This window comes from Marmota marmota, unplaced genomic scaffold, assembly GCF_001458135.2.
Source record: "Marmota marmota marmota unplaced genomic scaffold, marMar, whole genome shotgun sequence".
NCBI classification, from domain to species: Eukaryota; Metazoa; Chordata; class Mammalia; order Rodentia; family Sciuridae; genus Marmota; species Marmota marmota.
The window spans coordinates 9,134,096-9,161,876 of record NW_025999842.1 but is presented as its reverse complement, the minus strand read 5'-3'; the positions used below and the strand labels follow the sequence as shown (position 1 = coordinate 9,161,876).

At 38.7% G+C, this 27,781-nt stretch overlaps 1 long non-coding RNA gene across 1 annotated transcript in view; it reads right to left on the bottom strand.

The window, feature by feature from the left end:
- Positions 1-12,596: 12,596 nt before the first annotated feature.
- The window catches only part of LOC125617756, a 16,351-nt gene continuing 1,166 nt past the window's right edge, over positions 12,597-27,781 (bottom strand). The window contains exon 2 of the long non-coding RNA XR_007348877.1: positions 12,597-12,725. This is a non-coding gene — a long non-coding RNA (uncharacterized LOC125617756). The remainder of the gene's footprint in view (positions 12,726-27,781) is intronic.

Below are 27,781 nucleotides of genomic sequence, written 5' to 3'. Positions count from 1 at the left end.
ATTAGAATACTGCCTACTTTACAATGGTGGGGGGGTCATGGGAGGAATGGAGGAACTTTAGATTGGACAAAGGGGAGGGAGGGGAAGGGATAACAGGATTGGACAAAGGGGAAAGGAGGGGGCATGGGGGTAGGAAAGATGGTGGAATGAGTTAGACACGTTACCCCAAGTACATGTTTGAAGACACGAATTGTGTGAAAAACTGTGTACAACCAGTGACTTGAAAAATTGTGCTCTATATGTGTAATATGAAATGCTGTCATATATAACAAATCAGAATAAATAAATAATTTAATTTAAAAAAAAGAATACTGCCTAATTTACCCCAGTGGTCATTTTAAAATATGGAACTTATAGTGAGAGTTGTCATGGTAATAAGTCCTCAGTGGCAGGAGTTGTCATATAATGTAACAATCTTTTATAAAGTAACAATCTTTTCTCACCTGGATTACTGCAAAAGCAGCTAATTTAGCTTCCTCTCTTTGGTCTTACACTCCTTCCTCCAGCCTCAGAGGAGTAGACCAATATTAAAGTGGCCTTTTAAAAATATATATATCTGATTATGTCATTCTCCTGTTTGAAATTTTTTGAAGGCTTCTGAATGGGCATTGTGTAAATCCAGACTCCTAGGGAAGCCATACCAAGCCCTTCATGGTTAGACCTCAGCTCCTCCACCTGAACTCAGTTCTCACAACTACTTCCCTTTCCCACCAAACCATACTCTTTCCATTCTCTGACCATGTTGAATTTACAAGTTGTTTCAAAATGTCCAGTTCTCCCTGACCTGAAGACCTTTGCATAGAGTTTACTCTATCTGAATGACTTCTTTTCTCTTCACCTGGTCAGTCTCTCCATGTCCTCAGAAGCCATCTCTTCTATGACAGTTTGTCTGACCCACCAATTATGATTTAGGATCCTGAACTGTCACTTCTACCTACTTTCAAAATATTTTTTACCAGGCTAAAAGGAATATTCCATACCAATCCATCTGTCACTCCCCATTCCACTTCTCCTACTGTGCATTTATCCCTGGAAAAGCTCAGTACTTTATGGAAGTCTGTTTTATTGTCAATCTCCCATAATAGACCTAGATCCTTGAGGGCAGGGAATATCTTGTTGAGTCCCCAGCACCTACAAACAGAAACTGGGATGTCATAGTTGGCAGAGTATTTGGGTTAGGGAGGTAAGTATAGAAGAAGGTGGGTGAAAAAAGAGGAGAAATTTTAGATATCTTTAAATGAATGTCTTTACCAAAGGGTTTGAATGATTTCAGAAAGACAATATAATTTTGGAGAAAAGCAGAAGTATTTGAAGTACAGGGCTTCAGAAGAAGTGCTTCTTGTGACTACTCCCCACTGTGGTATTCCTGCCTTGGGATCCCCATGAACCCTGAAGCATCCCTTTATGCATTTCTCAGGAGGAGAGATTGCTCTTGGCCTCCTCTTCCTCTCATGCTTCAAACTAGAGTCAGCAAATTTGCCATGGTGCTTGAGTTAGCTGAGCTAACTGGCCCAGACATTAAGTTTCTTGGGAAAGCAAGTATTGAAGGTGGGGATGGGGCCCCAATTTGAATTATGTCTTTGTGAATCTTCCCATCCTAAGGGGCACTATTGCATGGTTCTCAAGGGCAAACTTCAATTTGTTATTGTTTTTTAAATTTTTTAATTGTTCTTTTTAGATATACATGACAGTAGAGAGTGTATTTTGACATATTACACATACATGGCGTATAACTTCCCATTCTTGTGGTTATACATGATGCGGAGTTACACTGGTGGTGTATTCATATATGAACAAAGGAAAGTTATGTCCAATTCATTCTACTGTCTTTCCTAACCCCATATCCCTCCCTTCCCTTCATTCCCCTTTGTCTAATCCAATGAACTTCTAGACCCCCCTCCTCCTTATTGTGTGTTAACATCCACATATCAGAGAGAACATTCAGCCTTTGGTTTTGGGGGATTGGCTTATTTCACTTACCATGATAGTCTTCAGTTGCATCCATTTACCAGAAATGCCATAATTTCATTATTCTTTTTGGCTGAGGAATATTCCATTGTGAATATATACCACATTTTCTTTATCCATTCATCTGTTGAAGGGCACCTGGGTTGGTTCCACAGCTTAGCTCTTGTGAATTGAGCTGCTATAAACATTGATGTGGCTGCATCACTGTAATGTGCAATTTTAAGTCCTTTGGGTATATGCCAAGGACTGGGATAATTTCAGTTGAAATAGTCTACACTTTTATTAGAGAAAGAATATTGTCTCAATTATCAAGGAATCTGCCTTGCTTTGTAGTACATAAGTCCTCAATTTTGTGAGAAGAAAATTTTGTGATCTCCTTCCAGCTTTGCTGAAATTCTAAAAGAGCTGCATTCCACTTTTGGCAGTTGTTTTCCTATAACTGAATAAACTCTGGGGATTCTATCAGATTTTTTCAATTCAGTTGGGAAGGGCTGGGTTGCAAGCAGGAAGATAGTAACATATCATCTGAATGACTCCTCTACACTTCAAGCTCATTATTATTAACACTAATCTCTCCAAACCTGTTCTGTTCTCTGCATTCTTTATTATGATGAATTGGCACTGATTTTACAGTATGCCCAAACCTGTTTATGGTAATCCCACCACTCTCCTTACTACACCCTTCACACTCAGACATGTCATAAGCCTGCCCATTCTACCTTCTTAGCATGTCTCCTATCCCTTCCCTTCCATAATTGCATGCCCTAACTCAGGCCTGTTACTAGAATGTCCTAAGTGTATTTGCTTTGACTTTATTATTACAGTGCTGGGGGTTGCACTCAGGGACTTGTGTGTGTTAGGCCAATGCTGAGCTATATCCCCAGCTCCTGCCTTGTCTAATATGGTAGTTGCTAACCAATGAAGCTATTTAAACTTAGTTAAAATTAAATGAAATTAAAAGTTCAGTTCTTCAGTTACAGTAGCCACATATAGCTAGTGGCTACTGTATTGGACAGGAAGATAGAGACCATTTTCATCATTGCAGAAAGTTCTGTCAGACATTTCTCATCCCTGCTGCACTTGAACTCAAACTTTCAGGGGACTCCTTCCTTCAAGCGTTCTTCATTTTGACTGAAGTGACTCCTTTAATTTGATACTTGTCCAGTCCAACTGTGCCCTTCAAAACACAGTTCAAATGTTCTATCCAGTTAATTCTTTCCCATCCAAACATCTCTCCTCTGTACAATTGGTCACTTCCTCATTTGAGCTTCCATTGCCCTCCTGCACACTTCTACCAGAGCATCCCTAACACTCCATGTCACCTCTTGGTAGTCACATCTTTTTCCCTCTACTACAGTGTGAGCTTTGGGTGGGAGCAGGGCCCCAATCTTACTCATCTTTGTATCCACCCCTCCTAGAAGAATGCCTGGCATACACAATATGCTACTAACTATTTTGTGGAATGAGTAAATAGTACAAAGAGATATTAAAAGATCAAGATTCTATCAGACTTCAGAAACACAGAACACCCATTTTAAATTTCTTGCTGACAGTTAAAAACCCTGAAGAGGAAATGTTTTCAGACAAATCATCAAAATACTGTATATCTTTTAAATTACCGTCTTATGCTAGATTTGTGTTCCACTTAAAATTAATACACGAGAGCCTTGACAATTTGAGAGGATAATTGAGGTGGTTTGACAGGTTAGTGAGTTAAGGCTTGACAGCACACAGAAACAATTCTGGCTTTAGCAATTATTAGGTACACACTGTATAAAAAGCATGAGAATTTGACTAGTCAATCAAGTATCTATTAAGCATCTAGGCTTAAAAATCACTTATTGGGATATTTTCCATTATAAAAGCAACACATGCCTTTTAAGGAAAAACCTTACCACCTGCATTTTCATTAAAAGATGAACATTGTTAACATGTTTGGGTACTTAAACATTTTGTGTTGATTCATTGTTTTACCTTCCTGTCATACCTTGCACTATTCTTTCTCTCAAGGTTACAAGAGACATTTTCACATCTGATTAGGAACTATTTTTAAAAACTACATAATATACATTGAGTGGATGTGTCATAATTTACTGAAGTATTCCCTTGTTCATTATGTCCCATGTTTTCAAGTTTTCACCATTATAAACAACACTAAGACAGACACCTTTCGGAATACAATATTTTTGTATTGCATGTAACTAATGAAGCCAGATTTAAAGTTAGGTAGTCAGTGTAGTTAGGCAAATTGGGTCTAATATCGAGTAAGATCTAAAATGGAGGCCATGTTGAGAATGAATTCCGGAAACGCAGGACAACTCATGGAATGTTAATGAAGTCCTGAGAAAAGCCCTAGGCCCAAAGTCCATCCCAAAGAAATGTTAATGAACAGTCCCAGCAGATTTGAAGACAGCCCATCCCAAAGAAATGTTAATGAAGTCCTTCCTGCCCAGATTTCTTCTTTGGCCCACCTGCGTCCCACCCCTCGGGCCTTCCCACCTACATTCCATCACTGAAAGAACTATTAAAAGGGGAAACAAATGCACTTCCACGGATTCCACCTCTTGGATCCCCTTCTTCCTCCGGGAGAAGTCTTTTCTGCTGTCCTTTAATAAACTTCCAATTTCTACTCTGACCTTGCCTCGGCGTGCTTCTCTGGTGTTATTCTTCAATTTTGGGGAAGCAAGGACTTGTCACCGGTCAACAGCGGTAACACTTCTTCAGGGAAGATTTCCAGATGTGAACTTTCTGAGCATTTTTAAAATCTGCTTCATTTTACTGCTTTTTTCCTAGTACCTAGAACAGTGCCCAGCACATGGGAAGCATTAATATTTATAGAACATATTAGAAGTAAAACACATTAGAAACTCTTTAACATCAGAGAAATTTCTGAGACAAGAAGATATGAAGAGCAAATTTGGGAAGAGACTTGCTTGGATGGAAGGTAGGAAATTCATGATGAGAATAAAACCTGGAAGAAATAGAGAAGGCAGTGTTGAGGGACTCAGAAAAGCAAAAAACGGAATATGAATTGAAAAATCTGGTAATTTCATGTTAATCACAGTATAACAATGTTTCAAAACATTTAAACTTAATAAACATTTAAATTTGATTTATCAAACTTTATGATTAGTACATTTTGTATCCTTCAAAGAAACTTTTGCCTACCCAAAGGATATGAACGTATTCTGAGTTGCCTGCTAGAAGGTGTATTGTTTTGCTTTTCTCATTGAGATATGTAATGGAAATTACTTTTGTGTTTGGTCAATTTTTATTTTTTCCATATAGATATTTTTTCCATATGGTTCCACTTGGTCTGGAACAATTTATTTGAAACTGTGTTCTTTCCCCATCACATTGCAGTCTCTTGTTTGTCTTAATCAAGTATATGCACATGCATGGTATGTTGGTCTGTTTGGACATTGTTAGCACAAATGACTCACACAAGATGAAGGCAGGAGACAGGAAGCAAACCTCGGATGGACAGGCTTTTCTTTATTCAGTACTCAGCAGTGGGTGGAATCACTTGGGAGAACAACTATCCTGGCTAGTTTTAGGGTCAGAAAATGGAAGCAGGCTGAAGCAAGGGTCTGGGTTATAGAGGCTTCATTTAGGGTGGGACAGGAGAGTAATTCCTGGGATTCATTTTATTGGGCTCCCTGCTGATCCATTAGGGTGGAACAGAAATGTGAATAGGGAATTTCCTGTGGCTTAGTGTATTGGGGTCAAGTGACCCAGTAGGGTGGGGGGTCAGATGTTAGTCAAATGAGAGTTCCTTTTGTGTTCCTTTGCTCTGGCTGAGGCCTGGGATTTTAAATGACAATAGCTTAGGGAAAATGTTCTTGGACTTATTTTCCATATCCTTCAGACACTCTATTCCATATTCCAGAAAAGAATATTTTAGAACAGTATAGAATATTCTAGAATACTCTAGAAAGAATGTGTTACATTAATGCCATATCATATCAATTACTGTAGCATTGTAATAAATCTTGATAAGAGCAAAGTTCTCTTTATTCTTCTTTAGATAGTATTGGCTATTTGGGGCTCTTTGTCCTTTCATAGAAAATTTAAAATCATCTTGTCAACGCTCACAAAAAAACTTGATTTTTTATTGTTGTATATAGATCAATTTGAATCTAAGATCAATTTTTTAACATCTTCAAATCCATGAACTTGGTATATTTTTGTGCTTATGCAGTTCTCTAATTTTTCCCAATAATGTCATTTTTCATAGCAATGTAAGAATTGTTTCCAAATTCAGCCTCAATGATTACAATATGTGACAACTATTCAAATGACTTAAATGATTTCCTATATAGAACACAGTGCTTTTCTCATCTATGTGTAAGGGAGCCACCTGGTGTCAAAATAGAACTCTACAACCACAATGCATTGATTAAGATGGAGAATTTTGCAGAATTCAAGAAGCTGACATCAAGTAATTTTAGGAGAAAGTAAACCACAGTACCCTCTGTTTTGGAAGTCATAAAATATAATTAAGCTCTTATCCATTTATTACACCTTGAAATTCTCAAAGAGGGTGTGATACGCTGGAATTAACAACATGGTCTGTAGCAAAAAATGTTTCTGCCAATTTTCTTCTTGGTGGTTTTGTAATGTTATTCTTCCCCCTGAACTCGTTTTTGCCTGTCCCAATCCTACCCAACCTGGAAGTCAACCAAGTCTTACTCCTCCCTGAATATTGCCCACATCTCTAGCTCATAGAGGCCTCTCCTGCCTGCTTGGACCCTAACCCTCTGCTTGATCCCTGAGCCACAATTTGAGGAAACTGGCTCTTTCTCAAACGAACGCTGCTTCATCATGACATATACAAATAGCATTTACCATATGCCAACACTCTGGTAAGCACTTTAATTTACTCATTTAATTTTTTAACTATCCTAATGTAAGGGTCCAGCTACCACCGGAGGAAGAGACCACCAAGAGACTGACTTCATGCAATAAGCAGAAGGGGATTTATTGAGATTCCAGCATGCTGGGGCTCCCTGCCCACTCGAGAAGGGAGAGCAGCCCAGAGCCCAGAGCAGGGGTTGAACAATGCTTAAGTACACTTTTTGGGGAGGGCGGGGACTTTACAAATATCATAGTCTCCTTTAACAAATCACCATACACCGCAGGAAAGTCAAACAACAATTCTTAGACTTGATTAGTACATTCATTGGCGGGAACAGGGCAGGCTGGAGTGATAGGTCATTCCTAAGGGGTTACATTCAAACTGATTGGTTCGGGCCCTGTATGCCTATGACAAGCTGCACAGGGCCCTAGGCTATTAATCAACTAAATGGCCAGTAGGGCATTGTCTTAATTGCCTCAGGAATTTCAGGTTCTGGGTGTAGCAGAGGAACTTTAACAATTCCTGGTCCTTCACTTTTTAACTCAGGCCTTGCAGCTTAGAAACTTTACAATGCCCAGTCTTTTACATTTTAACTCAGGCTTTGCAGTTTAGAAACTTTACCCTTTCATTAAGAGGTATTTTGGGGGGCGAGGGGTACCAGGGATTGAACTCAGGGGCACTCAACCACTGAGCCACATTCCCAGCCCTATTCTGTATTTTATTTAGAGACAGGGGCTCACTGAGTTGCTTAGCACCTCGCTGTTGTTGAGGCAGGCTTTAACTCACCATCCTCCTGCCGCAGCCTCCTGAGCAGCTGGGATTACAGGCGTATGCCACTGTGCCCAGCCTAATTTGTATTTTTATGATCCCCATTTTGGAAAAGAGGAAACTGAAGCCTATAAAAGTTTTTTTTTAATTGCCCAAGGCCATCAAGGGTATTGAACAATGGCACCAAGATTTAAATCCTTGCCATCTGCCTTCACGGCTTCCTCATAAGAACCCAGTGGATGGAGACTATGTTCTAAAATTCATTTGACATTCCCAAAGTACCTAGCCAAGTGACAGTATATTAGGGACTGATTGTCATAGTTTTATTATAGTTTACCAATTTTCTAGCATAAGTCCCAAGAAAGAAGGTAGTTTTTCCCAATTTATCAGGTTGATAAAAGAGCAAGTCCAAAGGATACTAATAGAATAATAGGGAACTTATGCTGCACACATACTATTAGCCTGGCACTGTGATAAATGTTTTATATATTTTATATATTATTTAATTCTTACAATAAGTCATTTCAGAGAGGTACCATTATGCATATTTTGTAAATGAGAAAACTGAAACACAGAGAGGTGAAGTAACTTGCCTGAGATCACAGACTATAGCCTATGACTGACCTATATGCTATCATCTCATACCTACTGTGTCAGGATGTTTATTTGCAAGGGCATTCAGAAATTGTGTAGAATATACCATGAGAAAGATGTCCTCTGCTATTGAGCAAAAAAACTATTTATCTTGCAGGATTAGTACAGGGCAGAGACTCTGTAGAAGGTCTGCATATTCCCAAGCATGGATGATTCTTCTCACTAATTACTGTCACCATCACTGAGCCAACCTCATGGGGGCACTGCTCATCTTTAACCCGGCTTTTATTTGCTTGCCTTTTAAACTCACAGCAATCCTGAGGCAAGGCTGGGACATTTCCATCAAATTTAACTAAATGCCAGAGTAATCAGGCCAATGGGGAAAGAGCACAGTGCAGAGCACCATAGTCTGGTTACACAACGGGGCCTGTGCGCACCCGACAGCATGAAGAAACTGGCCCCTAGAGGGGTGGGTCCAGGAGAGGTGGAAGTTTCCTGTGATGAGAATTCAGAGTTCCTGTTTCCTATAAGCCCTCTTGTTCCATATCTGATTGACACTGGAGATAACCACTTTGTCAGAGAGATGCCTCCTTTTCAGTCCCTTGCTCTAGGAATGAGACCCATTATAAAACATTTTATTTAGAGACAGGGTCTCATTGGCCAAACTACTTCAACTCTCTAAGTCTTAATTATATCACTTATCAAAAATAGTGTTGAGCTTATAGAGTTGTGGTTGAGGTGAAAGGAGATAAGGCTGAAAAGTGATTAATGAAGAATCCAGCATGCTAAGTGCTTACTAAGCATCGTTTTTTATTAGCTAATAATATCATTATTACTACTAAAATTCAGGTATTCTGATTCAGCCTCGTGTCTTTTCTACTACATTAAACTGCATATACCCTGAAGAAAAAAATAAATAAGTATAGGTTCTATAATTATTGATTTGAAATATTATCGATGTTTTATCCAAACTCAAGATAGTGTCTACTCACTCCCCAGACATCTGGTCACTCAAGTTCTCATGTGTCTACCCAGGTGACATCATATTGGCCACAGATAGTCCTTTGAGAAATGGACATCCCTTACTTGACGTCGCTTACTTAGGAAGACCCTACAATCATTTTACCTTTTCTGATCCATAAAATAGGGATGAGAATGCTCCTCAGACACAACTGGAAGCTCATGATAGATGTGAAGTCACTTTGAAAAGCAAAATGTTTGCAGTAAAATTAGGCATCCAATGGAGTTAGAGAAGATAATGTTAAGTGAAGTTAGCCAATCCCAAATAACCAAATGCCCAATGTTTTCTCTGATATAAGGAGGCTGATTCATAGTGGGCTAGGGAGCGGGAGCATGGGAGGAATAGACGCACTCTAGATAGGGCAGAGGGGTGGGAGGGGAAGGGAGGGGGCATGGGGTAATTAATGATGGTTGAATGTGATGATTATTATTGTCCAAAGTACATGTATGGAGACACGAATTGGTGTGAATATACTTTGTATACAACCAGAGATATGAAAATTTGTGCTCTATATATATAATAAGAAAAGTAATGCATTCCACTGTTGTATATTAAAAATTAATTAATTAATTTAAAAAATTAGGCATCCAAAAAATTGTTTTTTGTTTTTTGTGGTTTTTTTTTGCAAAAATTAGGCAACTCCTAAGATCATTATCTATTTGTAGGCTTTGATAGTTGGGTTATTATGTAAACTTTAATCCAAATAAAATCTTTAGTTCTTTTTGATTTTTAGAAGAGCAAACAGTTTAGGAAAGTGTTTGAATGATGGAATGTGAAGGAAGTTGTCAGACAGGGAGGTGAACAAATGAAGAAACCTTCTGAAGCTTCCCGTGTGCTGTGTGCCTAAGTGTAACCCACCCCTGTGTCTGTCCTTTGTGGACTCTCCCTACCTACCTCCACTTGCCCTCCTTTCTTTCCCATCTTCCTTTCCTCCTCCTACCTTTCTGCCCCCTCCCCACCAGGCCTTTCCTCTCTCACTTTGTTCTGGAGGATGTTATTTGATATTAGCTTCTACATGGATAAAACATTTCTGCTTCATACACTTAATATTATAGTATTCTTTTATTTGTGTAGATTGTTCCACATTATCCGAGAAGAAAGAATTAAATATAAAGGACTTTATTATTTGCAAAGTTCTTTCACTTGTGTTATCTTGTTAATCCTTAGGTTCTCTCAAAATCCTATTAGAAAATAGCATTTCAAACTACAGCAATAGATAATGATAGCAAAAAAAGCTTTCATTCTGTTTTTCCTTAATGATAGCAAAAAAGATTTCATTCTGTTTTTCCTTAATAGTCAGATGTCTCTCAACTGAGCAAAAGGGGCGCTTCCTGCCTTGGGGATATGGCGTTTCACTTGGTTGATTTAGTTCTCTATTCTCTGATATTGCTGTGGACATCTTCCTCTGGTCCATTTTGCAGATGTTCATGATCATGTTATTGCCTGTAAAATAAATTCCCAATTCTCTAGCATGGTGTTAGAAAACCTCTATGATTAACCCCTGATCTTTCATTCCGACTTCATTTCTCATAAGCCTCCTCTAGGTACCACACTAGAGTACATTTTCCTAGTTGTGCCTTTCTTCATACATTTCTCTCTGCTTAGATGACCCTACTTTTTTCCTCAGCAGATCTGACAATTGAAATTGGACTTGTGCTTTAAGGCCCAGAGATAAACAAGCTGCCAGGCTTCTTGGAATTCCCACTGCCTTTTGTTCATACCTCAGTTGGGCCCTCCCCAAACTGGGCATCATGCTCTATTTTTTACAGTTTGTGAACCTATCACCTCCCACTACTCTCTGATGTTTCCATGGGCCCCTCAAACCTAGCACAATGACTATAGACATTAGGTTTTTCTGTGAATGTGTTGTGAATGACTGAATCTACTGTCTTCATCAAAATTCCCTAAGAGCTGGGAAAAACAACAACAACAAAACAAGGTTTAAAAAGATTTCATTTATATTTCTATTTCATTTAGGAATTAAGTCACTTTCCTTATTTGGTACTAGATTTTACTTTAGCATATATGACATGATGTTCAATATGCCACTGCTGAGTGCTTCTCTGCCTAAAATCAAAGTTCTGGAAAAAATAAAAACCATCTGCCATAGGTACTTATTCAGGCACTTCATATAAGTGTAAGGATTCAGCAAACATGACTCTGAATCTGATGCCAACCTTGAAGAAATCTGTGACATGGCCTCAAGGCTGCCTGTACTTTTAAATTTCAGTCATCTAGAAAATGCTCCAAATTATGCATTTCTTTGCAATGGGTCATAAAATGTGACATTGATGTTATGGAAAAAATTACATTTGGATCTATAATTGAAAGAAAAACTAATGGTATTTTTAGGAAAAGCCTCTCTACTAAAGAAAATAGGAATAGGTTATAAAATTACTTTATTGGGGTTTTATTAAGACTCAAGCCATCTGATCCACTAATGTCCTCAAGTTTATACCAGGGTGACATTATCATAACCACAGATGGTCCTTGGGGAGGTAGATATCACTCAGGAAGAAAAGTAATATATTTGTGGCTCAAATTTCTTAGCAACATAAGAAATTAATTTTGCTAAAATTCAAAAGTGATTTCTTTAAATGTTACTGTGTTTTCCGTTTTCAAGTTCAGAAAAAATTCCCCAGTCAGATGTTCTCATTTTTCCTTTTAATAACCTTTTCTTACGACCTTACAAAATGGCAACACTTTTTCTCTTATAGGACATACTATGTTTAAAAAGAAACAAATGTTTACAGTGGCAGAAATACTAAATTGAATTTATGTAAAGTAGGCACCAGTGAAGCAAGCTAGGTGGCCTCTGCCCTGGATTATAAAGGGAAAGTGTGAAGATGTGTTCATAATTAAGGAGATAGCATCGTCACCTTTCCCATCTTCTCCATCCCCTTCTCCCTCTGCAGAAAACCTCAGTGTCCCCCATACTTCCCTAATGATATCTAAGCACAAATACAAGCATTCCCCAAAAAGGGTCACTCACGCTTTCCTTTTAAGTAGAAATGAGGGTAGGTGTTCAATAAAAATTTCCCAAAACTGAGTTTCTGGCTTTTCAGAAGGGATGGAACACAAGTTAAATCTTCATAAACACCACTTGGGAGTTAAAGCAAGTTTATGTATTTATTCTTCATTAAAATGATACCTAAGGTCTTCCTTCTTCTCTTTACCTGTAGCTTTTCAACATGGGTCCTCCCTGACCCCAATCTCATTTCTTGCCCTACCTGTTCCACAAGTAAATAGCAAGGTGAACATTAAATTTTTTTATAGCATTAGGGACATTTTTGGTGATTTGTATTTGAAGTGCTTTAGAAGTTCATCTTGGGCAACTTGCCAGAGACTTTTAGAGGTTTGTTTTTTGTTTGTTTGTTTGTTTGTTTTTACCCAGGATTAAACTTGGGACACTCAGTCACTGAGTCAAATTCCCAGCCCTATTTTGTATTTTATTTAGAGACAGGGTCTCACTGAGTTGTTTATTGCCTTGCTTTTGCTGAGGCTGGCTTTGAACTCCTCATCCTCCTGCCTCAGCCTCCCAAGCCACTGGGATTATAGGAGTACACCACCATGCCTGGCTTAGAATTTTAACACTAAAACTATTTCTTCTAGGTGTTCCATATCATCACTCTCCTTTTATTAATGAAGTAGATTTAAGTTTGGAAGGTTGGTCAGTTTAACAAAGCACTTTGTAATTCTTGTAGTTATATATTAGGTAGTGAGGCCTTAGTGAGAACCTGGTTCATATAGATTTCTTATTCTTATTTCAGAGAATCAAACTTTATCACCTTTGGTGATTTAATAATTTTTTTATTTAATTTTTTTTTATTTACCCACTAGGTCAAAAGGGTCCAACTGTTCTGAACCTAGTCCAAGATAACTACCTAATGAGTCCAAACTTAATAATAGTAGTTGGCATATTATCTCACAAATATGTCACTATAATTACTTTGAGATTTAAAGATATCCTACTCTGTGTGTGTGTGTGTGTGTGTGTGTGTATGTGCATGTGGAGATATTATATAGTCCCTGACTTATGATGGTTCAACTTAAAGTTTTCAACACATTCACTAGAAACTGTACTTCAATTTTTTAAAAAATTTTTAGTTGTAGATGCACACAATACCTTTATTTTTATCTTTATGTGGTGCTGAGGATCGAATGCAGTGTCTTACACATGCAAGGCGAACACTCTACCACTGAGCTACAACCCCAGCCAATGTACTTCAATTTTCTAATTTGAATCTTTCCCCAGCTAGCAAGATGATGCTCATATTCTATAGGGATTCTAAACAGCAGCATCAAACTGCAGCTTCCAGTCAAGCAAGGGATCACAAGATAAAACAACCAATAGTCTATGGTACACTGTGTTGCTATGATATTTGGTAAGTTAGATGTGCTAAATGCATTTTTCATTAAATGCAGTTTTTACTTGATATTTCTTACAATGAATTTATCAATTTACCACAGTGAATTGAGGAACATCTATTATATATGCATTTCTTAATCCAATATGCATATTATATCCATGGCACTAAATACCATCTGCAGATGAAATTGATTAATCATTTGGATGTCTAATATTCCAAATGCTTGATATTTTCCTCAAACAAGCTCCACCTGTAGCTTTCCCATTGGGTCAACAGCAACCCCAGCCTCGGATTATTCGGTTGGTTTTCTTGACTCATGTTCTACACCCAGTGCTGACCACTGCTGACCATGTCCTGGCCACCAGAATCTCTCCTGGAAACCATTGCCATTTGATGCTCTATTTCGACCTTGTCTCTTACAGTCTATTTTCACAGAGCACTAGAGGAATCCTTTTAAATTGTAACTATGCCACTCACCTCAAAACCCTAAAATGGTTCCCTATCCCACAGAAGATATGTCAATGTCTGTACAAGTCCTACATTGATTGGCTCCCATTTCCTTCCTGTTATTCTGGTTCATTCTGCTTAGACTCCCTGGTCTCTGCACTCACCAGACACACTTTTGCCTTGGAAATGGGGTTTTAGCTCCCTCCACCTGGAACTCTTTCTCTTAGATACTGTTTTGGCTAACTCCCTCGCCTCTAAGTCTTTGTTCAAATCTTGCCTCCTTCTTTCCACTCCCAGCCCTCTGGATCTCCCATACCCTGCTCTATTTTCTCTTTTACCCTTAGAACTTTCCAGTTTCCAATATACTCTAATATTTGTTGTTTATTGGCAGTTTGCCTTAATAGGAGGTAAACTACACTGTGGTTGAGATCTTTTTCTATTTTACTTATGATAAATACCAAGTATAGTATGATGCCTAACACAGAAGATTCTCAAAAAGTATTTGTTGAATATGTGAATAAATTATACTCTATGTGCTGTTTTGCATCTTGACTTTCCACTTAACAGCATATTAATTTAACATATGTTCTTAAAAAAATTCTTTTTTTAGTGAGAAATACAAATTTATTAAGAACCTTCTCTGCTATCCCAAAAGCATGGGAGAAAGGACAGAGAAGAGCAAGGCAGGGGAGAGTGTCCTAGGAAAAACAGTCTCTAAAGTCTCTTCCAGGTGGGGGTAGAGAGGGCACCTTGTCTCCAGGCGGCTCCTGATGCCTTCCTGATTGGAATCCATAGGGAGAAGCCAGAGGCAGTCCATGCCTGGCTGATGCTCATGCCATGATGTCAGGATCCATGAGCTGTCCATTGGTTTTGTGTCTGTCTCAGTTGTCCACTTTCGCTGGAGCCACTTTGTTCCTGAATACAGGTCTGTCCTCCAGGCCACAGGCAGCAACATCTTCATAGAATACACCCTTCTAGCCCTTGGTGTCATCACGGGTACAGGATGTGGTCCCTCCATCGGGTTGTCTGGTGGAGGGGGAGTTTTCTTCTGACAATGTACCCTGGGAGGACTTGCTGCTCTCTGCATCCCACCCACTTATGATTGTCCAGGAGCTGGGTGTAGAGGGTGCTGGGACACGCTGGGAGGCTGTGCTGGGAGTGGGGGTCCTCACATGCAGGCTGCGGAGAGGAATGGCAGGCAGGCTGGCTCTTCTACCATCCTTCTACCCTGATTGCTTAGTGGTGTCAGGCAGCTGACAGAGGGCAAGAAGAGGGAGGCGAGAAGGGCAAGCTCACTGGCAATCCTCTTTGGGTGGAGAGGGTGGGTGGGTGGAGTATGGGCAAGGTTCTTCTGAAAGCACAGGCTTAACTTGGAAAATGAAGCCTCTCCTTCAAGTTATCTGGTGCTGGAGTTATCAGATACGTAGCCATTGCCTCATCAAATTTTCTGGTTGCCAAAGATATTTCAGGTATTGTATGGTTCATAACCCTGTCAAACATGGCTGTTATTATTCTGGGGTCTGGGTGTTTGTAGTGGCTGGCTAGAATGACTTGGTGAATATTCCCCATTCTGGCTCAACTCCGGGTGTCCCATGGTCCTCTATTGGCCTCGGCATGGGGTTCACAGTCAGTATTTGACTGATGAGGCTTCATACTTTGGTGGAAACATGAAGGGGCATGTACAACCTGTTCATTGAGCTGCGAAGCAGTGGTCCTGTTAAATGTGAGGCACACCGTGACCATAAAGTACAGAAGGACACTCTAGACATCCACTGTAGGGCTATCATATTCTTCTGCTGAAACACATTCAGCTTCTGCATAACTGGTGAGTTTATCACTCAAGCATCCACCAGGATGTTCACCGGCTTCAGATCTCTGTGCACGATGCCTATCTTGTGGCCCTAGAGCATGGTGCATATAATCTGCCTGAACACTCTCCAGGCCTCCCCCTCCAGGAGGTGTTGCATTAATTGTCCCCCACTGGTCTGCTCCAACATGAAGTACATGTTCTCACTGGTTTTAATGACTTGAAACAGCTGGATCACATTTGGGTGTTTCACCATCTCCATTATATCCTCTTTGGATATGATGATGGGGAAGTTTATTAGGACATTCATGGCCACCTCTGATCCTGTGAGGAGATGTCGGGCTAATTTCACCTGAGCAAAGCCACCCTGCCTGATGTCCCTCAGAACCCTATAATGGTTGGTGAGGGTCTCCTCATTGGAGGAGCTGGCTGAGAGTAGTCACTATTCTGACTACTCTCACTACACATCTGAAGCAGCAACACCAACTAAGGATGCTAGTTAAAAAAATATAAAGTCAAAAGTGCAAAACCACCAAATTACCAAATGAGCTAGCTAACTATCTGTGAGTCTGACAGGCAAGGTCTTTACCAAGAGCTCCCTGTGTATGTGTGTATGTGTGTGTGTGTGTGTGGGGGGGGGTAAGCTACAGCTGTATATAGGTGTTTGAAATTCCCTCACAGTGGCTCCTTGTGAGATCAGAGCAAGAAACGGCCCAATCACAGTTGAGCATAACCCGCTGTGGTTGTCACTTTTTGGCCTCTAGGACCTTTTCCACTTTAATAAGAAAGGACTCCAGAAGCTTTTTGCTCCTATGGAGACAGATATTTAGTTGTTTAAAAATTAAAGTTTGTAGAATACTTCAATGGCTTGAGTCTGAAAAATCTGTAATAATTTTGGCTTTTGAAGACCTCATTGTATCTACTCTCAAGGTATTCAATTCCGTTTTCTTTTAACGCAGAATAATTAATTTCAAAAGAATGGCAGCACTTCAGTCATTGTGATGCTCTAACAAAATGCTCTGTTACCTAAGATACTATAGAGCAAGTTATTAACACGAGGCTGGGAGGGAGGGAGCTTCCATCACAATTTTTCCATAAGGTCCTCACCAGATTTCTCATCAGAAACCCTGGAACCCAGAAGGGAGTGAGTTGATATATTCAAAGTGATGGAGGACAAAACAAGAATCCTGTGGTAGGTCAAGGTGTTCTTCCCATAGGTGGGAGAAATGGAGGCATTCCCAGATGCCTTGGAACTCTCATGCTGCTGTAACAAAATACTGGGTAATTATTAACAACAGAAATTGACTCCTCGCAGTTCTGGAGGCTGAAAGTTCAAGGTCAAGGTGCCTGAAGATTCAGTGTGTGGAGAGGGATGGCAGGTCTTCTGATGTGGCACTTTGTTGCTGGGTCCTCACATGGTGGAAGGGGTGGAAGGTTGAACTCACTCCCTCTAGCCTGTCCCAGCTTTCCTTCTTTCCTTTGTCTTTTGTTTTTCTCTTTCTACTGATGATTGAACCCAGGGCCTTGCACATGCTAGGCACGGGCTCTACCACTGAACCAGAGTCTGATTAGGTTGCTGATCTCCAGCATATGATCCCCCTGCCTCAGTTCCTGAGTAGCTAGGGGGATTATAGGGTTATGCCATCGCACCCAGTCTGATGAATGTACTTTTGCTCATGGGCAGTGCTGGGGATTGAACTTCAGCCTTGTGCACGCCATACAAACACTCTTAAGGCACACATCTTGTCTGTTAGGTTGGAGCCTCAGAGCCTGAACAACTGAAAAACCTCATCTCTCAAACTGCCGCACTGGGGTTGAAGTGTCAACAGGAATGTGGAGGGACACACACATTCAAACCACAGCATCAGATAGACAAGAGTTGAGGGAATAAGTCACCACAACACATACCCTGAATGAGGGGAGTCCTTCAGGTTGAACTGAAGGACATTAGATTGGAACCCAGAGCTCACAAGGTTGCTTTGTCAAAGACAGAGGGACTCTAGGTATATTACAAGTCTTTTATCTGCAAACCCCATTTTCAGTTCATAGATGAATTCTTGACGTGAAATCTGTCAGCTACTTTTAAGACTGCCCGTGGTAGAAGCACTGTTAATATTATGTATCACCATTTCTTTTTGGATGCTGAATTTTTTTTTACCTGTAAATTCGTATCTTCCATCGTCTTTTCAAAAAGTTGTTAGACTTCATTCTCTGACAGTGGCTTCAGGATGTTTTTTTATCATCTCTGAAGATGCCAATGAGCAATCATTGCTTGCAAATGCAGTCTTCAGGTTAGGAAGAGGAGGTCTCTTTCTTGCTTCCTCGAATTCCAAGCAGGCAAATTTGTTCAGCAAACCACCCATTAGTGTCCTAACGTGTAAGTAAAACTTGGGGCGTTTCTTCCTAGATTCCTCGGTCCGCTGGGCAGGCAGGGAGGGGTGTGGCGGGAGCCCTGGAAGAGCAAAATCTTGCTTTCGTGGCAGCTGCGAAGCCGCAGAGGAAGGAGAGTGGCCCCAGCAGAATCGCTGCCCGGTGGCGCAGCCACTGTTGGTACCGCCTTATCTTTGTAGGCTGCTCAGAGGGGCGAAGAGAAGGTAACGGTTCAGTTGGTCGCGATCCGGGTTCAGCTGCCCACGCGCAGCCCGCCCAACCGCTGCAGTCCCGGCAGCTCCAACACACTGGAAGCTTCCATCACCGTGGGTCCGCCCCCTTGGAAATTTCTTATCAATGCATTCATTTGGTTTCACTCATTTTTTTAAAGTTTATTATTTCATGTAAAAACTATATCATACTCTACCCAACCTTTCTTTTCTTTTCCTCTGAGATTTTTTACTAAGTACTCAGCCTGGGGGGATGAAACATAATTAGAGCGCTTGCCTAGCATGCACAAGGCCTTGGGTTCAATCCCTAGCACTGCAAGTAAATTAAAATATAAATTAAAAATTGTCCAGGCTGGTACTGAACTTGTCACTCTTCTGCATTGGGTTTACAGGTGAATGCCACCAGTACTTGGGACTTAATCATTAGCCCCTCTCTCCCTTCCTCCCTCTCTCCTTCCTTCCTACCTTCCTTCCTTAGTTCCCTTTCTTTTTCTTTTTGTACTGGGAATGGAACATAGGATGCTTTGCTACCAACTCCCCCAACACACACACACACACTTTTGTTAAATTGCTGAGATTGGCCTTCAACACGTGATCCTCCTGCCTCTCCAGTGTCTGGGTTACAGGTGTGCCCTACCGGCAGGCCATTTAGCTTGTTTCTTTTTCTTCTTTCTTTCTTTCTTTCTTTCTTTCTTTCTTTCTTTCTTTCTTTCTTTCTTTCTTTCTTTCTTTCTTTCTTTCTTTCTTTCTTTCTTTCTTTCTTTCTTTCTTTCTTTCTTTCTTTCTTTCTTTCTTTCTTTCTTTCTTTCTTTCTTTCCTTTTCTTTCTTTCTTTCTTTTTTTTTTTTAACAAATAATACTATATGAAAATCTGGTCCATATGTTATTTTGTATGTAAACATATATAGGATAAAGTCCTAGAAGTGAAATTTCTGGGTCAAAAGGAATATGCTTTTTCATTTTGATTTGCCAAATTGTCATAAAAAATTGTACTATTTACCTTATACCTCCAGCAACATATAAGTGTTCGTTTCTTCATAATTTCACCAGTAGTTCTATTTTAAAATTATTGTTATTGTCTTTACCAGTATGAAAGATAAAATAATGACTTCTCAGTAAAGTTTTAATTTTCATTTCTTGGATTTTGATTGGTTGGAAAATCCTATATTTTAATGATGTTTGATTATTTTTGTATTTCATATATATATTTCCTATGAAGTTGTTGATCTATTTCTTATTGAATCCTAAGAATTCTGTATATAGTACATAAATTATCCCTTTGTCTATGATAGGAAATGCAGATATTTTTCTCTGGCTCATGGTTTGTTTTGACCTTGCTTATGGTTTTTAACTTAGGACAATTAAAATTTTTTGTACAAAGTTAAATTCATCCACTTTTTAATTATCACTTTTTCCTTCTAGGTTTTACTTTAATCATAGGAGGCTCTTTTCAATTCAATTTATTTAAAAATTCTCACATGGGAAGCTAGAGAGAAAAAAAGGAAAATAAAGGTGTGGGGAGGGATCTCATGAAAATCAAAGGGAGGTCAGTAGATTAAAGGGACCAGAGGGAGGATGGAAGGGAGGGGAAAGGGAAATGATAGGGAATGATATTGGCCAAAGTATATTGTTAAGTTGTGTGCATGTATGCATATGTAACAATGAATCCCACCCACCATTATATGTAATTTTAATGCACCTATGAAAATGGGAAAAAAATTCTTTCAAGGCATCTTCTCACACTTTGCTTTTCATTTTTATTCATTATTGTTTTATCTGTTTGGAATACATTTTGATGTATTGTGAAAGAAGATTCAATAATTTATGCCCTCAATGACTATCCTCTTGTCCTCAAATCATTAATTGAATAAGTCATCTTTTTCTACTATTCCAAAATGCCATCTTTGCCATAAACGAAATCAATAAATGCATGTGTAAGTGCCCCTGTGTCTACTTCTGGAACTTCTAATCTGTACCATAAATTCCTGTGTCCAGTCAAGCCTTAGGACTCAGTTTGGGTTTCTACTGATATATGGTGAAAAAGCTAGTGCACCATCATTCTTGCAGCTTATGGATTTGTCCAGATTTTGAATCAGTTTGTCTGTTACCTTTCAAAACAATGTCAATACCAAAACCACCATTGCTACTACTAGTAGTAACAATAAGAAGCACCATCCTGTTATATTTTTGTAGGCTCCTATTACATTCATATACTTCAGTTCCAATCTCTGCTATTGTCTTTTTTAAAAATATTTTTTAGTTGTAGATGGACACAATACATTTATTTATTTATTTTTATGTGGTGCTGAGGATTGAACCCAGGGCCTCACATGTGTTAGGCAAATGCTCTACTACTGAGCTACAACCCCAGCCCCCAGCTATTATATTTAACACATTTTGCTCACTGAAAAAGTCTTTTCCTGTTTTGCTTCTGAGTTTTTTCTTCCTGGACTTCTGGTTGCAGGTGCTAGCTTAGTTTTTCCTTCATCTCTGGATTGGGCTGTTGTTCTAGGGTCTGCACCTGGGCAAGCCTCATGTCCTTCTATTAATTTTTCCCCCTTATCAGTTCATGTTACAGCATAACTTGAAGTAGTTTGTTCAAAATCATAATTTTAAGGGACTTACCAAAATACATCTTTGATGAACTGTTTTTAGAAGTCTTATAATCTTGGAACAATTTTTCAGTCATTCCAATTCAAACTATATTTGGTGATTCTGACCTTTAAATGTGTAAGTATACTTTCCACTTGAGCTCTGTAAGATTCAGACAAACAACTGGTGTCTATGCAACCACACAGGTGAAGTGCATATTCTGTCTTGCAGCTTTACATTCTTTAGTAATGTGCTTAACATCTGTAGTCAATAAATATTCTCCATGGGGCAAAAGAGGAAAAAAAAATTTAAATACAAAATTCTTATGTTGAATAAGTGTTTTATAAAGTACAGTGTTTTATAAAGTAAATTTTTTAAAAGCCAAAATAAAATTCTACCTACAATATACTTTAAAGTCTACAAGCATAAAGTATAATTCACACATAGGAATACTTAAAAACACTAAAGAAACCAAATATAATCAAATTGGCATATTTTAATTGGCAATTAAAAAATTAGAATAAATGCCTGTAGGATCTGTATAAGGAGTTAAAAAAAACTATATATGACTCATAGTCATATTCTCATTTCTATGGGGGTGAAAAATACATTTAGAATAATTTTCAGATCCTACACTTTCTATTGAATCCTTCTGTGACCCTATGGGCCAGGTACAATTATTATTTCCATTTTTTAAATGAGAAACCTGAGGCTCTCTAAGCAATTTTTCCAAAGCCATCCACTTATTAACTGGTTGGCCATTTGTATACATTGGATCATATAGTAGTATTCTTTTGAAGACTAATTTTTAAATTTATAGAATATTTTTGGGATTCCTTTTGTGGTTGCATATATCAATAAGTTACTCTTTATATTGTTAAGTAATATTCCATTGTGTGACTATGCCACAATTTGTTCATCCATTTGCCAATTGATGTGACATGGGATATTTCTGTTGAGAGCAATTATAAAGTTGCTATGAACATTTGAGTACAGGTCCTTATGTGGACATAGGTTTAATTTATTGTTTTACACACACACACACACACACACACACACACACGGAAATTTGTCCTTGAGATTTTAGAATCTACTTTGCAAACAAGTCATTTCTTCTCTAATGTGGAGAGGACTTAGTACTAAGCAAGAATATCAGCCAGACAAGAGGGCTCAAATGCCAAGGACCCCCAAATCAATCAATCTATATCTATGTCTACATCTGTGTGTGTGTGTGTGTGTGTGTGTGTGTGTGTGTTTCTGGTAATGGGGATTGAACCCAGGGGACCTTTACCACTGAACTAAATACATCCCCAGCCTTTTTAGTTTTTGAAACAGGGTCTTGCTAATTTGATCAGGCTTGCCTCAAACTTGTGCTCTTCCTGCCTTTCTATTGAATCCTTCTGTGACCCAAATAGCTGGGATTACAGGTAGGTGCCATTGAGCCTGGCTTGGACATACATTTTCAGCACTAAGAATGTCTTCTGGGTCTCATGACAAACAAAACAAAACGTTTCTTGGTGAAATATATGAGGATAATATACAAATAATTGCTTTGTGTTAACTGATCCAAGTTACCTAAAAAATCATATTAATACAAAAGGTTATCTTTCATTTTCAGTTACTTATTTCAATTAATCATCTTTTATTTATTTCCCCTCTTATTTATAAATAATCAAAAGATACTAAATCATTCTATTAATTTTCAGAAATTAAGGGATAAATGCAAAGTAAAAAAGTCATATTTCTAGGCAGACTTTAACCCACCTGGTCTCCCTGGAGCTGGTGACTACAATTGTAGGATTTTGTTTTGTATGTTCCAAAGGCTTTGCTAAAGAGGCTGGAATCATCTTGGTGCTCCAAAGAACCCAGAAATGCTACTTTGTCATGTAGGAAACTGTTGGTCTAAACCAAGAGAAGAAACAACCACCCATTCTTAGCCATCTAACAAACTTGAGAAGTAAAAAACCATATGAGAAATAGGAAATTTGTCCTTGAGATTTTGGAATCCACTTTGCATGTTCTAACCAAATTTTCAATCAAATCATTTCTTTTCTAATGTGGAGAGGACTTAGTACTAAGCAAGAATATCAGCCAGACAAGAGTGCTACTGGTGGCAAGTGTCAACACTTACCAGTACAATGTAGTCTCAATAATGAAGTGGGGCACAAGCCCACCTATTGTTCCTTCTCTAGCCTTCAAACATATTCATTGTCTTTCCATCTACTTAGCTGAATTCTCTAAGGATAAGGGTTACTGTCTGTCTCATGTGCCAAGGACCCAAGTACCTAACGTAGCACTCAACATATAGTAAGTAACCTCCTGATTCATGTTGAATAAACAAAATTGATAATTAATATCACATATATTTAATTAATACTATAACAGAATTAAAACTACAATCTAATTAAGAACTACATCTATAGAATCATCTATGGATAATTCTATTATATAATTAAATGATATTCCTTAAAATGGGCAAGGTGCTGCATGCCTGTAATCCCATCAGCTCAAGAGGCTGAGGCAGGAGGATGGCAAGTTCAAAGCCAGCCTCAGCAAAAAGCAAGGCGCTAAGCAACTCAGTGAGACTCTGTCTCTAAATATAAAATAGGGCTGGGGATGTGGCTCAGTGGTTGAGTGCCCCTGAGTTCAATCCCCGGTACAAAAAAAAAGGGGCAAATGACACAAATAGTTATTCTTGGGGACACCGAGTTGGGCAAAGGCATGAAAAGTACTTGTGCAGCATATGGTGATATGTCAAGCATACTCCCTGGTCTTGGTGTCCGATTTAGGTCCTCAGCAGAGTAAGTTCTGTTCAGCCTTAAAGCCCAACAGTAGAAAATAGATATCCAAAGTGGGTAGGATGGAAAGTTCTTTTTTTTTTTTAATATTTATGTTTTTTTAGCTGTAGTTGGACACAATACCTTTATTTTATTTATTTTTACGTGGTGCTGAGGATTGAACCTGGGACCTCACACGTGCTAGGCGAGCGCTCTACTGCTGAGCCACATCCCCAGCCCCAGAAAGTTCTTATGATAAGAAATATATAATATACAGAATTATAAGAATAAGACATAAAGATGGGTTTGAATTCTGAATTGCTACTTAACGGCTTAGTAAACTTAGAGGGAAATATTCAATCTCTCTTTGTGCCTCAGTGTCTTTATGATAAAATGGTGTTGTAATTATCTTCATGTCATACAGGTTTTGCAAGAATTAAGTAAATTAATATTATACATGATACTTAGAATGTAATAAATGCTAGCTTTTATAATATATCATAGAATAATAATAGACATAGAAGTACAGTAGGACATTAGGGGACAGAATCTATCACTTTCCAGCTGTGTGACCTTAGGTAAATTAATCTTGATAAATTTCAATTTACTCATGGGTACAGTGAGAATAATTAATCTTACTTCTGAGGGTTGTAGACAATATGGATAAAGCCAGTTCCTCACATGAAGTATTCAACAAATTGGAACTGTTTCTCTTCTTTAATGCCCGAGGATACAAACTTTAAGGCCTACTAACATGCAGTTGCTATAAAGGGGTAACCTTAACTTTATTCAACTCAGTGTTCAAATATTTCTATTTAGAACTGAATTTAAAAAGCCTTATTTTCAGTCCTCCAATTTGAATTCACTTAGAAATGTGTTATATGATTCTGCAAGTGTCAAATGGAATTCAGCAGGATACCTGACCTGAAAGAGCCAGCATTCCTTTATTAGACTGCAGCAGTTGAATAAAGCAGGTGAAGCCCTCACAAGCTGTCAGACTTAATACAAATAAATGACAAATGGCAATACTCTTTCCTTTTCCTGAGAAATCTCAGCTAAACACGAAAAAGTGTTTGTTGGCTAAGTGTGGTGGTGTGCATCTGTAATCCCTGCAACTCAGGATGCTGAGGCAGGAGGATTGCAAATTCAAGGCCAGCCCGGGATTTAAAAAAAAAAAGAAGTTTATAGAGGCAGTAGAATGTTGGAATCCTCTGATCTGTAAATGAACCTAAGTTTTGCCAGTACTCTAGTGTCTATGTTGTGTCAGTAGAAATAAGGCCCCCAAAGCTAGAACTTGCAAAATTTAAATAGGTTGAATGGAATCAGACTTAGAGAAAGAAACTGTCAGAAGGACTTCTTAGAAATATAAAAGTCTAGTGATTACAAAGCAGCAAACCCCCTGCGGTTTGTGCCTGGGGTGAGGGCTTCTCCATCTGTCTCAGAGATGCTATACAACTGTTCCCCTGCACAGAAGTCTCTTCCCTCTAAAAACAAAGTTCATTTCTTGGTAGAATAAATTCCAGAAAATTAAACTGTGGTAATTTCTTCTAGTCTGTAGGTTGAGTTCCCAGATGGCCTCCAGGTATTAACACAACTTCCTAATTATCAAAAGCCACAAGAACTGCATACATTCCTGCTGCACAGATAGCATCTAAGACAACTGAGAAAAATGCACTTTTATAAGCTCTAAAAAAAAAAAATCTCCAAAGTATACACAATTTTAACAATTTACATGGGACCTAAAATCTAAGGTTTATAATGGTACCATTCATTACTCAAAGTAATGATACCAGGAGAATTGTGATTATTTTCTTAAGTCAGGTTATGCTAAAAATTGGTTCACTTGGGGAATTCTTCCTTTTGAAAATGGCCTGATTTAATCTTAGTCTCCATCAAATTTCACTAGAAAACCATGGTGTAAGGGTTCCACTGAGATCTAAAAATTATACTTTCAATTTTCAATTGACTTCAAGGTTCTCATCTTTGAGCAATAGGGCAGTTGATTTCTCTCCAGAATCATGTAGATGAATCTGTCCCTTTTGACATTAGAATGGTGGAAGGGAGCTGCAGGGATTTTTCCTCCATACATTGATCTCTGGGGCTCAGCATCTGCAACTTAACCCACTGCCCTGGCACAACTAGAGATATGACACAGCCCAGGCTCACTGGAAGGGTTAAAGTTCTGAACAATGAAAAATTCTCTGCTACACTTTCAATGTATTTTTTAAATTTTTAAATTTGTTCTAATTAGTTATACATGACAGCAGAATGCATTTTGATTCATTATTCACAAAAGGAGCACAATTTTTCATTTCTCTGGTTGTACATAGAGTCATACTATTTGCACAATCATACATGTACCTAGGGTAATGATGTCCATCTCATTCCACCATCTTTACTACCCTACCCTCATTCCCTTCTTCCCAATCCAAAGTTCCTCCATTCTTCCCATGTCCCCCTCCCTGCCAATAGTGGATCAGCATCCACATATCAGAGAAAACATTTGGCCTTTGGTTTTTGGGGAATGGCTTATTTTGCTTAGCATAATATTTTCCAACTTCATCCTCAATGTATTTAGAAACAGGGCATCCTCCTCAATGTTTCCGTTGACACTAAAGTAGGCTGAGGTGTTGTCATTGTGAAAAACACATGGACTTCTCAAACCATTTTGCAATCTTCAGCAAATGATTTTACTTCTCCAAGTGCTGGTTTTCTCATTTACAAAATGGAAGTAATAGCAGAAACCTTCCAGGTGGCTGTGAGATTTCAATAAGACAACAATTGATAGGAAGTCTACTACCTGATAACACAGTAGATGCTCAATACATGGTACTGTGCTATTTTCCATCATTTTTTTAATCAGTTGAGATCATCCTTATTTAGTACCATAGAAACAAAAGACAGCTGAGAGGCCCCCCAAAATAATGAGATGACTGGGAATGTGACCAAGATCATCTTATTAGTTTTACCATTGCTTTTTTAGCTTTGTAAACTATCCATCTACTTTGAACTTTAATTCTCAAGGCTGTGTCATTTGGAAGACATTCAGGCTAAAAAGAGAACTGTGGATTGAGATGATCAAATCAAGTGAAAGATTTGGGAAAGAACAAAGATGAAGTTTCAGTTTGGCCTTGGAGGAAGCAGAGCAGAGCAGAGCAGAGCACTGAAGACCTGAACTGAAGCAAGACCTCCTCCATGAGTTGGTCTGATCCCAGGTAATAAGCTAAGGTCAGGTCAGTCTGTCCTGACAGGATCCCTTGTGATCACCCCCAAGATACAAAGGGTAATTAGCACTGTGGCTCTATAGAAGAGGATGGGAGAGTCTTCTGTCATTGACCAGGGGTCAAAGATCAGGATAGAAACAAGAACCCTAACTCTTCTCAGAACCATCCAAATTCCTTTTTTAAAACAAACAAAAAATTACCTGCTCTCTCTCTTTTAAAAAAAATTCATTTATATGTAACAGTGGAATGCATTACAATTCTTATTACATATATAGAGTGAGAAAGGAAGGGGCATGGGGTAATTAATGATGGTTGAATGTGATGATCATTATTATCCAAAGTACCTGCTCTCTTTTCATGTCATTCACCATGTTACTGATGCCAAAGGAGATAACTACAGCCAAGAAGCAAACCCCTTCAGAGGACGGTAACCAGCAAATCAGATACAACAATCAGATACAATAGGCATAATTCCCTTTTACCTCTAGACACAAATATGATGTGTGACATTGAGGAAAGAACACAAGCCTTACCTATCACACACAGAATTGATACCAAGGCCCAGGCTAAGCAAAAGGATGGCTCATGGACTACACCCTCTGGATTGGAAAGGGGCTCTGACCATAACTAGCTGCATGGCCTTAAAAAAGTGACTTAACCTACCTGTTCCTTGGTATTTCCAACTTTATTTACAATGTTTGCAATACTTGTTCCTAAACAAATAAATGAGTTCATTCTTTTTTTTTTTTTTTTTGG